Source organism: Pyxicephalus adspersus, chromosome 1 (assembly GCF_032062135.1).
Source record: "Pyxicephalus adspersus chromosome 1, UCB_Pads_2.0, whole genome shotgun sequence".
In the NCBI taxonomy this organism is placed as follows: Eukaryota; Metazoa; Chordata; class Amphibia; order Anura; family Pyxicephalidae; genus Pyxicephalus; species Pyxicephalus adspersus.
This window is the reverse complement of record NC_092858.1, coordinates 127,684,883-127,698,579: the sequence shown is the minus strand read 5'-3', so window position 1 is coordinate 127,698,579 and position 13,697 is coordinate 127,684,883. Positions and strand designations below refer to the sequence as shown.

General features: G+C 36.8%; 1 protein-coding gene across 1 annotated transcript in view; it reads right to left on the bottom strand.

The window, feature by feature from the left end:
* Window positions 1–13,697, bottom strand: part of LOC140341373 (large ribosomal subunit protein uL2) — a 331,097-nt gene that overhangs the window by 295,604 nt on the left and 21,796 nt on the right. The window lies entirely within an intron of this gene.

The following is a 13,697-nucleotide window of genomic DNA, read 5'->3' as shown; positions in this document are numbered from 1 at the left end:
CCAAATGGTCTTCCTTGGTAAATAGGAAGAAGTATCAAACACTGAAATATCTGTAATTTTTATATAGGACAGAATTTTTATTTTTGCCAAACGGTCTTTTTTGGTAAATAGCAAGAAGTATCAAACACTGAAATATCTGTATTTTTTAATATAGGACAGATTTTTTTTTTTTTTACCAAACAGTCTTCTTTGGTAAATAGCAAGAGGTATCAAACACTGAAATATCTGTATTTTTTATTTAGTAGGACAGAATTTTTTTTTACCAAATGGTCTTCTTTGGTAATAGCTAGAGCTATCACACACTAAAATATCTGTATTTTTTTAAGAGTAGAACAGAAATTTAGCAAATTTAGCAAATGTAGCAAACTGGTATTTTTGTTAAATAGCAGGAGGTATCAAAGACTGAAATATCTATTTTTTGAGAGTATGACAAACATTTTTCTGTAGCAAACTGGCTTCTTTGGTACATAGGAACAGGTAGCATCAAAAACTGGTATATTTGAATATATACAGATGTACAGAAGGCGCCTAACCTGTCCCTGTCACAATCCACATCTCTCCCTGCTTCTATCCTTCACACAGAACACAAGATGGAGTGACTAACCCCTCCCTCCTTCCCTGTATAAATGCCTGTGCTCAGATCTCTCCTGATTGGGCTGCTGGGCCTTGCTGTGCATCCTGGGAGCAAATGATTCACTCCCAGCCGCGATTCTCATCGGAAATAGTAAGCGCTACAGCTTCCTGCTTTTTCCCTTGTTTGTTCAGGGAGAACACAACCTCATGGCGAATCACAAGGTCGTTCTTACTTAAATGTTCGGTAAGCGAGAAAGGCCTGATTCGCCGCGAGATCGAATGTACAAATCTCGCTCGCTCATCCCTACATGCAAACAAGCATATTCCTTCTTTAATGTAACATATTCTGTGTATCTCTGCTTTCTGAATCTTTCTTGCTGCTTCTTGCTGTAAGGATAACATTATAGGATATATTATTATTTAGTATTTATATAGCACCAACATATACCATATTTCATAGTGACTTTCCTGATGGACTTTGTGGACATTTTAGATTGTATTGTACATTGAGCTACAACTAAAAGCGTTTAAATGTATTATTTCTATGATAAATCTTTATCAGTAGTTATTACATTGAGAGTAATTTGGAACACAGTTCACTTGACTAGTCATTTCTTATCTTATTTTTTTGGCACAGCTTCTATCATGTCCCTGGTTTGCCATCAAAAGTCCCTATAAGTTCCTAGAAAAGCCCCGTCCAAACACAGCTATAGAAGCATTTAAAACCAGTGCACCACCTATGCTAAATGATTATGTCCTTGCAAAAAATAAAACTCTTCTTTAACTGATTTTTACATTGTGTTGTGATTGTAATTTATTTTAGTATTTTCTAAACTTTGTGATAACATCTCACACTGACCTGATGATGTTTGACTATGTTCTATGACAACAACATAAAATTGCAGTGAAAAGAAAAGATGAGCTGTGCTTAGTTTTATTGTGACATTGACAGACAGTTAAATCATACATATGTGTACACATAAAAACAAAGATATTTTGTTTCTCTCCTGCGCTTATCTCCTTTGTGTTAGCATTTTTAAAAAAGTATTTTTCTTTCCTATATGTTTTCTTGTAATATTTGTATGCATTCCAATTTCTCAGCATTATATGTTGTTGAAATAATATGCTACTATCGGGTATCTGGAAATGGTGTCTACTTACTGGAAATGATAGTGTTTATGACACTGAATTATTGCACAAATGTACTTTGCAAGAAAAAGACAATTTATTTTTGTTGTGCCTTGTAGATAGATCTCTGAAGACCAGGAACAAAGAAAGAATACATTTATCCACCAGTAAATGTCAAAATATGGCTAATAAATATATGTTGTTTACAATTGGGAAAAAAATTATCAGTCAGTTTAAGGAAAAAACTTTTTGGCTCTGTCTGTAACAGATATGACAATGTAGAAGCACAAATGTTTTACAGGATTATTTACTTTAAATGTGTTTTTCAGTTGGTAACTTAAAAAGTTTATTTTTTTTATCATTTACAAAAATTGAAAATACTTGAATGCAATCCGGTACCTGCACTTAATATTTTAGCAGGGGCAGTTTGAGAACAAAGGTACATACTAGATACTTGATACTTCAAGTGCTCCTATATACATGGATATACAAAGCCTTCATAATTTACAGGTAATTATTATATTTCATAATAAATATATGTTGTTTACAATTGGGAAAAAATTATCAGTCAGTTTAAGGAAAAAACTTTTTGGCTCTGTCTGTAACAGATATGACAATGTAGAAGCACAAATGTTTTACAGGATTATTTACTTTAAATGTGTTTTTCAGTTGGTAACTTAAAAAGTTTATTTTTTTTATCATTTACAAAAATTGAAAATACTTGAATGCAATCCGGTACCTGCACTTAATATTTTAGCAGGGGCAGTTTGAGAACAAAGGTACATACTAGATACTTGATACTTCAAGTGCTCCTATATACATGGATATACAAAGCCTTCATAATTTACAGGTAATTATTATATTTCAAAATTGTTTGTAAGAAAACTAATTGTATTAGGATGTCTACAGATCAAATTAAAAAGAACAAACAAAACAAAAAACAAATCTTATATAATTGCCTAAGAAAATATGTTTTAAAATCTGCTAATGTCCTAGAGGTAAATTATCTATCCATTTTGTACAGATTTTAAGCCTTGCATAGCCATAGGATCAAGAAGGACAACCTAGAAAATGGCCCATTATTTCTTTTAAAGTGAATACAGATATGTGTCTCCCCTTGATCATGTGTACCTGTGTAAGTTTAAATCAGATGCCAATCAAATCCCCTAATCCCCACCACACATTTTGGCTATAGCAAGCTGGTAGTTTGCCTTGGGTTTGGGGGGAGTTGTTACAAGATCCTAGGACTTGATTGTCCCTAGGAACTTCAGTGTGCAAAAGATGACTCTTGAGGTAGTATAGACAGAGGACCAGGAGCAAGAACAAATGAGGGTTCAGGGAGTCCAGACCAGCCAGATCAAGAAGCAGTTAGAGGCCAAGCACACTTGGGACAGTCTACCAGACACAGTACCCAAGGGAATTGTGTGACTAGTCTGAAGACAAAGCTGGGGTAAGACATAGGTGACAGTCCACCTGGTGCCGTAGCCAAAGGCCGGAAGCAAGAGAGTATTCAGAAGATGTAGGCATGGTTAGTTAGGGGTGATGGTCTGCCAGACACATTACTCAAGGGCCAGAGGTAAAAGAGTAGTCAGGAGATGTAGACAGGTCAACCATGGGCAATGGACTGCCAGACCCAGTATACAAGGGCCAGATGTGAAAGCGTAGTCAGATCAAGCAGGGGCTGGTGGGAGGGGCATTGGACTAGATAGTAATCCAGGAAGGAGCTGGTCAGTGTTAGAAAATCGAATGTATCCAGAGGGTCAAGTAAGTTGGATGCTATCACAGGCGATGGGATGGTCTGAAATTATAACCAGCCTACCCAATATGGATCAGGTCGGGACAAGATATTGCCTAGGGCCACGGCTAGCAGCTGCCCTAGGTAGAGCATGTGCATACATTCACACAAAACCACCGGAGGAGACAAGAAATTGAGCGGCTGCAGAAGAAGCAAGCCCTTGGTGAGCAGCGAGGGCAGATGGGAGAGGAAGTGCTTATAGTATGTTTGTCAATACCCAATTTGTCCAGAAACCATTTGCTGGAAAGAGCTTATCTGTATCTGAATCATGTCCCAACTTAGCAGAGCCTTAATCTTTTCAAACAAGCTATGAATCACTATATGTCCTGACTGAAGTCCTAATTTTAATGAAATATATACAGCTCTCTAAATCATTAACTTGACACAGTCATTGTCTGGATCTTGATTTGATTATATTTATAATGAGTGTTTAAGCAGTTTTGAGTTTTATCACAGTAATTTATTTCTTTTCAGTTTATCACGAGAGTGGTACAGTGAATGGAAAACGGCAGGCAATTAACCTCATACTCAGATAAAAAATTACACTAATCAAAATAAAATGTAAATAGTGTCACATTCCAAACAGAATATTTATATTTTTTTCTGCCATACTTTGACATAATTTTATTATACAATTGATTAACAAACCTTTTCACCCTGTTATGTTGCTGAAATATATGAACTGATATTTATTTGTTGTGTTTCAAAGCTCTCTCATATTACACATCACTTTTTTTCTGTCTCAAGGGCTCTAAAGCTTCATTGCTGTATCTGTCAGTAATAAAGATTTATTTTTCAAAAAGGCCTTGATTTTATAAGACCTTATGCCATTTAGTATACTGGTATGTCTTTTCTCGTTTAGCTTAAAGTCCTTTCTTTACCTCTTTCTAGATGACTCCACAGAAACTGTTATTTTATTTGCGTTTAGAGACCCACATGAATCTTACAGTACCAAATATTATTTTTAACTTGGCTTACTAGAAGAATGCTGACCGTTTCCCTGATTGCTGCATTGTAACATGAGCAATAGCTTGAGGCTAATCTAAACTAGCTATTTTTCTTGTTAAAAGCCCCATTATTTTTTTTAGTTTCCTTTCTATAACCAATAACAGTTTTCTTGATTATTTTATGTTTTAAATGTATATCATGTAGTTTGGATAATTGAGAAAATTGAGGGTCCAGCCATATTAAATGGTTTTCTTGTTTGGTGTTGTTATTGCTATCAAATTTACCAACAAAAACATACTGTGAAGCTTATTTTAAAGCATGCTTGTTTCTATTTGATGTTAAAAATTACCATACTGATACTGGTTCATATGGAACTTTAACCTGTCTGTTGATTTTCTAACTGGAAATTCCATCTGCCAACTGACCTCATGTGAGAAGAAGATAAGCAAAGACTACTCTGGTTGGCCCTCTTTCTTTAAATTATATTTAATGTGTTTCTTGCCTTAATAAGCTAACAGCAGGTAATCAAAGCAGGTATCATGTGGAACGTAATGCCCTAAAGCTCTTGACAGAGCTCTAATTTCCTAGAATCTTTAACATTACTTTGGAGCACTGCTCCTATCTCTACAACATGCATTACAGAATATAGTACAGGATTCTCAGAGGTGTTTCAAGCCCACCTCAATGGTGATGCCCCAGTCACTTCCATTTTTAGTTTTTTTAAAGAAAGGATAGTTATGGTTATATTTTGTTGACCTTTAGATAATTGTCAGGTGTTGATCTAACCACTGTTATACTTTACACCCCTGAAACTCCCAGAGGCATGCATGCTGTCCTGGGTGCTGTCCTCAAGGTGACCATAACCTGGGAAGCTAGAAATTATTTTAGGTAAACCATAAACAAAGCTAATGAATTTCCAACACTAATAAACCTCCAAGTTTCGGAAATTAGGATTTACTTTGGAGTGTTGAACTCCACAGTCATCAGGCAATGGCTGAAGCTATTTTTAACAAAAAAAATACAGTTATTGGAAAACCAAAAGTACTAAATACTGAAATGTATCAGCATAGACATTTCTATGAAGCCATGAATATTCAGTGAAAAACTTTTTTATATCGGGACAGTTTCAGCTTTTCTTTTATCAAAATGATGAACTGACAGGGGAGTGAAGGGGCTGCAAAATGTTATAGGGTAAAAAAATGGGTGCTACTATAGTGTGATTCCTACCACTATAGTGTTCTACTATGTGTGTCTATAATGAATGGTGTACCATTCAGCTTTCCTCTCCTAGCGACAGATACCATTTTGGAGCAGACTTTCGGACAGTAATTGAACCAGTCAACTACAGTATTTGTGGATCTACCAGTAAGCTTTGGCACTTCTTCCATTGGCATTCAGATGCTCCAGAGGTAAACTAGCTCTAAAATTTCACAGAGCTTCAAATTACAGTGGAGTCTTCCGTTCAAATCAGTGTAATGGAAGGATTTGTTCCCCTTTCTTACTGATTGAATGGACTGGCAACCCTTTTTTTGCACCTCCATACTTGCACAATATGTCCACGGACCTTCTTGTTCATCAACATCACTGGGTCATCGCACTTGCGGCAGGAACTTTCCTCAACCCGGAGACCATGTTGAAGGAGATATCGTGACGATGTTTCTTCACTTTGCACCACTCCAATGTAAAACTCTCGTAACAACATTTTTTGTTAAAAAGCAGTAGTGTTGAACATAGACCTCAATGCAAAGTAAGTATAGTCCACTGACACTGTTTACCCCCCCCCCCCTTTGGACACTATTGATCCCTGTCAACCCCCATTGTTGTATGGTTCTACCCAACTTCTCAGAGAACTATTGTTCCCCCTCATCCCCCACTCAGCACTGTTGTCCACCACCCCTTTTTAGGCACTATTGATTTTTTCTAATGAAGTCCATCATTCCCTTGACCTTCCTCTTGGAATGAACTTTCATGCTCCCAATGCAATAGGTATATCACTTTACCGTCACTTATCTTTAGTCATCCAATGCAACTGACCACAGACCTTTTTATTCCACACAACTAATACTGTAGCATTTTTTTGCTACCATTGACAGCCACATTCTACACATTATGATGTACATTGTGTTGTCCGGTGCAGTATGCTGATAGTTGCTGTGTAGTTTTTGATTAATGATATAGGCTCAGACAAAGTAGTATTTATCTGTATATGTTATTGTTTTTTTCTTTTTTAAAGTGGAACTAAACCCACTATACTCACCTGTCCCCATTCAGTTACTGCCATCTTCTCTTCCTGGATATGGTCATAGGCTATTTTATTTGGCCCGAATGACATAACCCTTTTTTCACAGTGGCACTCCATACCAATCAGTCACAGAAGACAGCAAAAGCAGGATGGTCAGAGATAGGATGCAGACCCCATTGGATGCTTGGTTTTGACATAACTACTTAGTCAGACCACTCTCCCCCCAGTAACAGCCGAGCAGTGGCGCTTAAGCAGCCAAATAAAATGGCCAAATAAAATGGCTCAAATCTCCCTATTTTTCTTTGCAACAATCTATGTAAGACAACCCTGTCATATAGATATGCCTGGTTTACATTCAGTCCACCTCCAAGAGACTACTTCTGCTGTAGGTGTTTATTTCTTGATCAGCACTCATTCACGCTATCTTACATAAATCACTATTTTTGTGGCAAAACCCTGGTCTAGCACATATTCACTACATCTCTGCAATACATGAATTTCCCCATTCTTTATCTTTTTAAAGACCCTGAAGTGCATTAAAAAACTTGTTGATCTGCCAGAAATACAATCAGCTTTTTATGGCCTAATATGTTATGCATCGTTATAAAGTGGTGTCATAGCTCTGATCATTGTCTTTTGACTGACTATGTGACAACTCTTCTTCACAGCATAGGGAGTAATTGACTTGTAGTCCAAGATAGTTTAAACAGTCCCTTTGAGAAACATCAAACAGAACGAACAGGATATCTGAACACTCTGAATTTTCAATAAGAGCATCTGTATATTATTCAATTACTAAACGTATGTTTAGACAGACTAGAAAGTAGTACAGAAAAGAAGGTAATTGTTACACAAAATTTTAAAACACTGTCCTATTTAAAAAAAAATAGTCTTTTTTTACAAAGTGTTGCCCCAAAAGCATTACATTTATTTGTGCTATAATTTGTTTAATTTTTGCACTCTGTTTAAATTTACATGCTCATCCAAAACTACCTTTTCACCTGATTTTGTGTCTGCTAACGTGTGCCTGCTCTGTACCCTTTAGTAGAATTTGTTGGTTGTATAGCTGCCCAGTCTCTTCTGCTGGGCCCTGATGACAAACAATTCTGGAAAAGGTTTTGGAAAAACACAAACGTGTGATGATAAATGTGGCAAGGAGAAGGTTGACAACCTTGTTCAAGTTGGTGTTCCTTAAGCCTTAAAGGGGACTTCAGTATATTTCTATATTGATGTAGATATATAATTCGTAAAAGCTTTGGTACTCAACGAGGATTGGTGTTTCATTCATCCATCAAGATTATAAGGATGTATAGGAGAGGCACAGGCCTTCCATTGCAATTTTAGAAACAGGTCTTGTAAGCACTGAGAGCACAGCCAAAGGGCACACCAGAGCCGTGAACCTCATTCTTTTTCTTCTTTTATACATTATATATATCTATACACATTTTGGCACATACTTATGTATGTATTTCTGAATTATGTAGCAATTACCTTTTGGATATTTAGATTTTAATGTTGATTCTAGGAGTTTTAACATTTTACAATTTTGTATTTAAATTTTTTGTTGTCATAGGGTAGTTGATTTATAAGCTTTTTATTTGCACTTTATGTGTCAGATGCTTTGTGTGAAATGCAATTTCTTCTTAGCACATGTGTGGTCCAGATGCATGTCATATGTGTGTATGTATTGTGTGAGACTGACTAAATGTATCACTGTATGTAGGCTTCTAATTATGTTACAGCTATCATTTTATAAATTTCAAATTACTTTTCAATTTATCAATGTCAAGGGCCTCAGCTTTTGAACTCGTTTGAACTTGTTTGCATGAGTATTTTTTTAAAATTTGCTTGAAAAAAATAAATGCTGGTTGACAGAAATTTATTGTTATTTATAGTTATTTTATACCTTTATTTTGTTACATCTTCAGCTCGGATGGCTTACAGTAAGTGGGCTTGATTACACAGGCACTCCAAGAAAAGATAAATATATGTGTATGCCTATTTCTAGTAACATTGTGTACATTTGTGAAAAGGGAGTATGATTTTACATTTGGTCCATGTTGGTAATTGGACCAATTGGAAAATTTAAAACACACCAGAACGAGCACCATTGCTTGTTCCAGCAATAAAAAAATACCCCTGAGATTTGCTCATATTTGCAATAACAGTTTGGGGAGTAGCAAAAAAAAAATATTATTTTTGTGTCACTTGTTGTCACAAACCCTTTGTGCCAATATTTATTAATAAGAAGAATTAAAAAGTTTGGGGACAAAATTTTTGGTAATCATTTTGTATTTTGGACATTCCACAAACAAGAGCAATGTGGGCAGAGTGAGGCAAGGTTGGGAGAGGGGTGTAAGAGGATGGGTGGAATTGGCTCCTCAATCAGGAATAGTAATAGGATATCACAGATTGCAAAGATGCAGGCATGCCTACCAGCTCTTCAGTGTGGTGCTGCTCATCCTTTACAACCCGAAAGATGCTAAAGATATCCTAGCATTGGTCAGCTCAAACCTCTTCCCCCTCCTCTTTTTCCCAAACACAAATTAGCCAATTACTAGAGAATAAAGAACATGCTTCTTCCACTTTATCGCATGGCAAATCAAACTCTAAATTCTCTGAGGCAGTCCACAACGAGCACTTTGAAGAATTGTTTGAACATTCTATCTAAGGGCTGTTGACAAAGTACTCAGAGCAAAAAGAGGGAGAGGATGAAGACATTCTGGGCAGTGATGCCAAATTTTTAATTTTCCCTGAGGAAGAGGAAGATCAGGGTGAGAAAAAGAGGAGGAGGCTATGTTAGGGGCATTTCAACCCTTGGGAACCCCATCCATTATATGTGGTAGGGTGAAGCAGTCAGGGGACACAATTGTGCTGCCTGTCCCACATGATGCTGGGTCCTCAGGGATAGGCATTCCTTCACCTGCTCTGCTTATAAAATAACCTTTGCATAGGTCACATTAAAAACAATGATCATTATAGGGTGGGTACCCTCTTGGACCCATGCTACCAGGCTGTCAGAAATTATTCCAAGGAGTCAACATGTGACACTAAAAGGAGGGACTTTTAATTACCTTCTGTACCAATGGCAGACAAGCAGAAATAAGCATAAGCACCTCAATCAAAAGGAGACATATTAACTATTTTTTAGGAGGAAGCAGCCAGACCTTTTTTCTTTGACATCTGCATGCCCAGGTGGAAGTAAATAAAAAAAAAAAAAAACTCAACTTACTTTTGCAGATCTGTCAATTCCTCCAGAGGTTTTCTGGATCGGGTCCCACGTCTTCCTGGAATCCTCCTTCACCCCGGCGCGGAGTAAGCCACCATCCACCCCAAAAAAACAGAAGTTGTCTGCCCTTTTATGTAAGGTAAAAACTTTAGTTTAGGCCCGCTTTAAGGTGCTGAGTTTTTCTCTTTGACTCTTTGTCAAGAACTGACATGCGTTTAGTAAGTAAAAAAGCAGAGCTCTTGCTGTATAAAATTTTCCTGTATTGAAACACTAATTGCTTGCTGCTTTGCTGAATAAATACCACATTTATTCAACATATTCCCCCCAGAGACTGATGCACTTGGTACAGCATAGTTGCAGCTTTTCTAGACTGTTCAAATAAAAGTCCTTTGGTTGGGCCGCAAACCTGCTGTCAGCAGCATCTTTGATGTCAGAAATGACCTCAAAACATTGCCCTTCAGGTGTTTCTTCAAATTCAGGAACAGATAATAGCCTGAAGGGGCAAGGTCAGGTGAGTAGGGGGATGGTGGACCAATTGGAAACCCAGGGTGTTCAATTTGGCAGCCACAACATTGGACGTGTGCACAGGTGCATTGTCCTGCAAAAAAAGGATCCCTTTGGTCAACCTTCTAAGACGTTTTGTCTTAAATGCCTCCTTCAGCTGGTCCAGGAGGTAAGCATGAAACTGTCCGGTGATACTAGAGCCCTAAGGTAGGTAGTCCACCAACAGAACACCGATTTTTGGGTTTGTAACTTCTTTGGCCACGGGACCCGCTGTGGCACCATTTCTTTGACTGGTCCTTGGTTTCAGGATCATAGATGTGGAGCCAGGTTTCATCCACAGTCACTAAGCTAGCCAAAAAGTCCTGTGCAGCTTTAAAATGGGCCAAAACGGCTTTGGATGCTTCAACTCGTTCCTTCTTTTGATCACTGTTCAAACATTTTGGCACCCACTTTGCTGAATGCATGTCTAGGATAGTGGTGATAACAAACCCAACACTCTCCCATGAGATGTCAAGTATCTGGGTTATTTGTGGATATTCGCCGGTCCTCAAAAATCAGCTCACAGACAGCATCATAGGTTGCCAGGTCAGTTGAGGTTGGGGGGCCCCACTGTGGGGCTCATCTTCAACGGGTAAATGCCCAGTCTTGAAACGGGATATCCAGGTTTTGACAGTGCTGTAGGAAGGACACTTCTCTCCCAGTGTTTGTGACATTTCAGTGTGAATGTCCTTGGCTGACTTTCCCTGGAGAAACAAAAACTTAATGATGGCCCATAACTCCAAAGATGTGAAAACTATATGTGCCTCTGTCATCACAGCTTCTCACTAAAAGAAAAAACAGTTTTAAGGATGGCAAAGACCTGTTATTTGCACGGTTACATACTAAGATATTAGGCTGTCATATGCCCCCACACTCATTTTTCTATTTCATCTGGAAGAGGGCAAAGCCAGAAACTTCTCAGCACCCCCTTGTATAATGTATTTCTGAGGTAATGCAGGATACCTGATACCAAGATTTTAATACACATTGTTATTATTATGAACTAGATCAGGCACATAATTAAATAGACAAACATATAATTAACGTGTGCATTAAACTCATCCATGCTAAAAAAAAACACTATACCGATGTTGTAGGCTTTTATCCCAACCTATTTATTACAGTGAAAATATTGAAATTTTAATACACTGTTTTCCCTCAACTATTTATATATTTTTTAAGTTTCAGCCTATGTTGTATATTTCCCTCAAACTTTTAATGAGTGCAAAATATAATTGTCAGACAGAACAGCGATTTACCGAAGATTTTCATATTGTAATCTAGTATAGACATTCTAAGGCTGAAAAATCAAGTCACTGAATTTTCCTTTCTTCGTGGAATTTTTTACTGAATGTACTGAAAAATGTTATATTCAGTGAAAAAATAATTCACTTAACTTTTAGTCTGTGTTAGAAGGTTCTGCCATTCAAAGCAGCTAAGAGAAATAATAGTTCAGGCTGGAGTTAAATGTGGGTACTTTGTCTATGTGTATGTGACCTGGATGCTAATGAGGATGCATACAGCACTTGTTTTATATTGTGCCTTGAACAAAATGAACACAGCATGGTTTGTTAATGCAGAAAAAGAACATCCACCAAAAGGATACCTGAACAAAGAAAACATGACTTGGTAGTCTTTCTACCCTTCCACCCCATGTTATCATTAATTCATTGTTGTGTCCTCCTAAAATCTCATTGCATTGCTTGTTAATTAGCTGCAACTCAAAATTCAAAGTCTGCTAATACACATGCATATATACAAGTATAAACCACATTTATTTTTTACCTAAAAATTCCAATAAAGGAATCTGTTTTTTTTTTGCAGGTAGATGAAGTAGATTTATGTTTGGATTGTTTAATTTTTTGTTTATGTGTTGCATTTTATGCAACACATAAACAAGCGTTTTTGCTATAAAAGTCCTGCTAGATAATTTTTACCTACTACACATCCAAACAAAAAACAAAAAAAAAACAAGGACTCATCACAGAAAATGTTAAAAATATAATATGTAATAAGAACTTAGCATAAGCATTTGTATAATACAGTGGTATACACATAGGGCTCTATTTATAAAACAGGGAATCAGACAATCCCTCAAACATTCCCTGGTGGAAACCTTTCAATAGCAGAAATTGATTCCCACCAGGGAATGTATGAGATAATATTCGATTCCTTTTTTTATAAAGAGATCATCTGGAAAATGTATATTTAAACAGTAATTTCATCTATTTATTACGATCTACATTAGGCTTGGAGACATCTATCATTTAATTTTAAGCTGACCTTTAGCCATATCCCCAGCCTTGCATAGTTGTACAGGCTGGTCTTTATTACTAAAATTGCCTATACTGTATAGGCTTAGAAAAAGCAACCTGGCAAAGACCATAGTAAGGGGACCCCTGTGAGCGAGTGAGTTTTGAGTTTCTGCCTTTTGTCCCCATGGCCCTAACTACACACTGTATGTATTAGAAGCTGTAAGTCAATAACTAAGGGATTACCAGTGGCCATTTCAAAGCCAAAACAAAGACCTGGTCCACTGTTCTCACAATCAGTTAACAAGCCCTCAGAATTGTACTGCAGCAATTACAGGTGTGGCTACAAGGAAGTTACAGGAAATAAGCAGAACTGAAATATACCAACTGATAAAAAATATTTTAACAAATATTTGATTTAGTAGAAGGTAATTGTTTATGATATGAAATGCTTTAGCAAGCTAAATAACATTCACTTAGGTTTTACAATATTTTTAGGTGCTATAATATTTACTGTTAAGATATTGTTAATGGTACACAAAAGGTTGGAAAGAGCTTTTTCTACTACTGCTCAGAATAACAATACCTATATACTTAGCTAATTCTATTTCTAAGTACTTAAGAAATTATGTTTTTGTTCCACCTTCTCAAGTTTTTCAAGAATGTTATCTGTTATATAACTTTCCATTAAGTGATGTATTGGATCAGTCCTTTAAAAAGATTATTATGCTTTTAAAGGTTTAATCTTTGTTGCAGTAAACCTTTTGCCAAGCAGCCTTGAGGAAATGTGTGAAATCAGTACACACCAAGAGTTAGATTTAGTACATCTTCTCGTGTTCCTTTATTACAAATTCACAATGTACCGTATTTTTCGGACCATAAGACGCACTTTTTTTCCTCCTAAAGTGGGGGGAAAATCAGGGTGCGTCTTATGGTCCGAATGCAGAGGTACAGGGGCATATTTTTTTACTTACCTGTGTCCCTGCC